This window comes from Hipposideros armiger, unplaced genomic scaffold, assembly GCF_001890085.2.
Source record: "Hipposideros armiger isolate ML-2016 unplaced genomic scaffold, ASM189008v1 scaffold_35, whole genome shotgun sequence".
In the NCBI taxonomy this organism is placed as follows: Eukaryota; Metazoa; Chordata; class Mammalia; order Chiroptera; family Hipposideridae; genus Hipposideros; species Hipposideros armiger.
In genome coordinates, this window is record NW_017731385.1 from 904919 (window position 1) to 909064 (window position 4146).

The 4146-nt window shown below is 47.2% G+C and overlaps 1 protein-coding gene across 1 annotated transcript in view; it reads left to right on the forward strand.

Moving 5' to 3' along the window:
- The first annotated feature begins 332 nt into the window (after nt 1–332).
- The window catches only part of MCTP2 (multiple C2 and transmembrane domain containing 2), a 189501-nt gene continuing 185687 nt past the window's right edge, over nt 333–4146 (forward strand). The window contains exon 1 of the mRNA XM_019637847.1: nt 333–426. The gene's annotated coding sequence lies outside the window, so the exon portion shown is untranslated. The remainder of the gene's footprint in view (nt 427–4146) is intronic.

Consider the following 4146-nt stretch of genomic DNA (forward strand, 5'->3'; position numbering starts at 1 on the left):
AGCCACCCGTGACCTCTTTCCTGACTTTGAACTGAAGCGCCAGTGACCCTAACTCCCCTAGTCACTGCCAGATGTTGGGGACATGTCTCCCTTTTCCCGTGAGCCAACCCAGACGCATGAGCTGCAAGCGGTCTCTTCCTCTTGGCCCAGCAAAGTGCCCAGAAACGAGCTGGCGGCGCCTTCACGCAACAGCAGGAGCTGAGGACTGCCGCGCTCCCGCTGGGGTCGGCGACTCCAAAGTGACGCTACCGCCTCCTCCCCTTGAAGGCGGGGCTGGCGTGTGAGGGTGAGGAAGTTGTAGGTGATGCCCCCGCCCTCGCTGCGTCTGAGCTGCTCCCTGAGCGGGGGATTGCCAGGGCAGGTCCTGCGCGCTTGAGGTTCGTGCGTCAGCCCCTTCTGCAGCCCCCGGGACTCAGCCTCGGACAGGTGAGGGAGGTGCTGGGCTCACCTGGCGGTGCGCGCGGGCGGACACCAGGGTCTCCACCTGCTCTCTTCTGCGGGTGGGTGTCTGTTCTCAACCGAAGTGGGGAGCTGGGGACTCTGAGGTACCAGGGAAGCTAGTACCTGGGGTCAGAAAAGTGTGCTGAAGACCAGGCAGGAGCCCAGGCTTGGGCTGGTGAAGAGCTCAGGGTTGGGGGCCGGGCAGAGTGTGGGGGAACGTTCCCGGGACTTCTTTGCCATTTGATAGGACACAAATTGGGTCTCCTAGGGACACAGTGGAGTTAGTCACCGTCAGCACCGCCGCGGGGACTCTGCAGAGGTAAGTCCCTCACTTGGGTGGGATTTGATGCACTCACTTTGTGGAGATCCAGAAAGTCCACTTTGGTTCCCTGCGCAGACAGTTGCTCTGCCTCACGAGAGCACAAAGCCTTATAATTGTGTAGGTCCCAGAGTATCTCGTCACACTAAAAAAAAAAAAAAAAGGTGATGGTGGTGGCGGTGAAGTTGAGAGGAAATTGCTTCCGCAATTAGTTCCCCCCAGCTCACTGTCCATTTGTTAAGCAAATGGTGTGTGCTGATGGTTTTTAAAAATGGTCGTGTTTCTATAAACTGTGTTAGACCATCCTAAGGACCTTCTTTCTGGGCGATGTCTGACGGTTTCAGCTGCGTCCAGATGTTGCGGTGAGTGTGCTCCAGAGGTGACAACTGGCAGAGGGCACTCAACAGTTACCAAACAGCTTCCCAGGGAAACTTGGGACATTAGACAACCTGCTTCAGTAACATACGGAATCGCAAACAGGTCCGTGGGTTATGATTTCCATTAGCACTCATTTTGTGCTTGTGTTAGCAGCCTTTCAATATAACAAATATTTGTTGTCCGCCTGTTAAGGAGGGACCTCTGTGAGAGCCAGGCTGGTGTGCTGTTTCATAGCACAGGTGTTGACACAAAGGAGAATTTTAGGGCACTGGTTCCGCACTGGGTGGGGGTTGTTTAGAGAGAGACAAGTGGCACATTGTGCTTTTGCTTCCTCACCCCCTCTTTCATCTCTGGTAATAAGCATATAGGTGCAGGGACAATGTAAACCTATGAAGAATACCTGTCATTAGCCTGGTCTGTCCTCCAAAGTGACAAGGCTGATTGAAACTATCCTTAGAATAAGATCATTAAGAATCAACACTTTGCCAAGCGCCGTGCTGGGCACTTGATCTTGTTGCATAAAATACACAGAGTAGGTATATCTCCCCCTGTCCAGATGGGAAACTGAGGCAGGGAGGAATCCAGAAATGAGTTCAAGGGAGGTGGTGGACCTGGGAACTGAGTGGGAATCCTTTTGAGTGCAGAACCCATGCGTTTTCACTATTCTGTGTTGCTGTGAGACAGAGAGTATGAATCTGGGAGATTTAATGGAAACAAGAATGTAAATTTATGTTTATGAAACAACCCATATCCTGGGAGTCAGACTAACCATCATGAGTAAAATGAGCACTGCTTTCATTCAACTTGTGTGGTTAAACTACGACCAATCTGGAACAAGAGAATGAACAGCTGTTTTCAAAATGCAACATGTATTATATGTCTTCCTGAACGTATTTTTAAGGACCTAATATATTCAAGTGGGACAAAATGAGTAAAAGTGTACCTGTATTCCTCTATTGCATATTGAAGTAACAGCATTTTTTTTTATTAGTGTGCTTTAACATATTTCAGCTTGATTTCTTTTCGTAGCTTCCAGGTAAATAGAAGTCACTATTGTTACCTAGAAAGGACTTTGTGTTCGTGTCTAAATCTATACTCATACATGAATGAATACAGCTAATATTTATTTTAAAAGATATATCTTTTTTTTTTCCTCAGTCTGTCTCTGGAAGTGTAGAGGACTGCAATGTGTTATTTGGGCAGGAATCCTAAAATTCCTAATTTTAGCCTTTGAGTAAATGAACCATAACAACTCAACTGACAGTTTCTGAAAGTGCGTGTAAAACCACAACAGTGATTTTCAAATTAAAATGACTACACTGTATAGAATGAGGATGAAAATAGTGCTTAGATTTTTAAATAGTATTTCTTGATATAGCGAGCACTTGCTTTCTTAAAACTTTCCTTATCATTATTGGTAATGATACATAAAAAATTGAGGGGTGCTGTATTTAATTTAGATTAAGGTGTTGAAGAAAGTATTTTTGTGTTGAAGAAAGTCTTTTAATGCCTGTGTTGGGAGAATCAGGTAGGATTTTCTGCCTGAATCTTGCTTTTGGGAGTGAAATTAACAACACCCTTTGAACTTTAGAAGCATTTGAAATCCTGCCTAGAAGGTGTTTATAAAAGTGTGCTTGGCTTGGTTCAGATGCTGTCATGGGAGGGCAGGGTGGGTAATGAACTGGAGAAATTCCCAGAAAAGCCAGAGGGCCAAGGAGCAGAGTATATAGGGAGGGTGATTTTGTAAGTCTTAAAAGGTGGACATTTTGGGAACCCTCTTTCAGAAAAAAATAATATAAAATTAGTTATGAAGGTGAATACTTATTTAGAATGCGAAAAAGAAATTAGAGCAATTTATTGGCGCATCCTGCGTCTGCTGGGATCCCTTTGGGCAATTTACCAGAAATGCTTACAAAGAAATGCTTCCTGATTGCAGCCTGGCTTCCCCTCGCATGAGAACACTCAGCGTCTTCCAGTAGCTTGTGGCACCGGTGAGGCCTATGGCAGTGAGTGGCTGAAGGCTGAAGCCCCATGACCCTCAAAAAATGGGAGGACAGGTTGTGGTTGGAGGCCAGGGACTCATGCATGGTCCATGGTGCAGAGAAGAGACCAATGGCTGGGGTGGGAGGGGTCTACAGCTCATGGGGGACTGGGACATTTCTTGTCCAGCAAACTGGTTCTGAGATGAAGGCCCCTGAACTGGTCTCCAAGACCTTCCAGTTTGGTTGTTTCTCCCGAGGTGCCTTTGGCCATTGGCTCTTCCAGCTTTCATTCTATTCGTCACCATTTATGGAGGGCTTTCTACGTCCCACGCACTGAGAAAGGATTTCTTTGATGACAGCCCAGTGTGGTAGCTACTGGCCTGGAGGCCTGGAGGGCTCCTGTGCTTGAGCTGAGTTTGAAGTTGCTGGTGGAGGGACTGAAGTTGGAGGGGTCCGGAAAGGGTGTTCTGGATATTTGGGGGCCATAGAAAGCCCTGCAGATTGAGACCCCCACGCCCCCTCTACAGATGTAGGGAAGCCCCTTTGCCAGTGTTTCTCATCACCTTCTTCCAGACCAGCAGGACCCACACACCAGAGGTTCACCTGTCAGAAACCTATGTTCTCAGGCCCTACCCCAGGCCCCTGAATCAGAAGCTCTGTGTCTGAAACACAGCCACCTGTATTGTAAGAAGCCTTCCAGAGGATCCTGGAGCTAAAGTTTGAGAACTGTTGCTCTTCATATTTAAGAGAACTGGTAGGGTATAGAATCACCAGTAGAGAGGGAGGGAAGGGAACAAGATTAATACCAGGGCTAATAGATCATGACTGTAATTTATGTTACTATCACTGATACTCATCAAGTGCTCAGCATGCCAGGTGTTGTGCTAAGAATTATTAACTCTTTTTTTTAAAGATTTTTATTGGGGAATTGGGGGGAAGGGGAACAGGCAAGTTGCTGTCCTTTTGTTCTTCAGTCTAGTTGTGGAGGACGTTGCTTCACTGGCCCAAGTTGGCACCATCATTGCG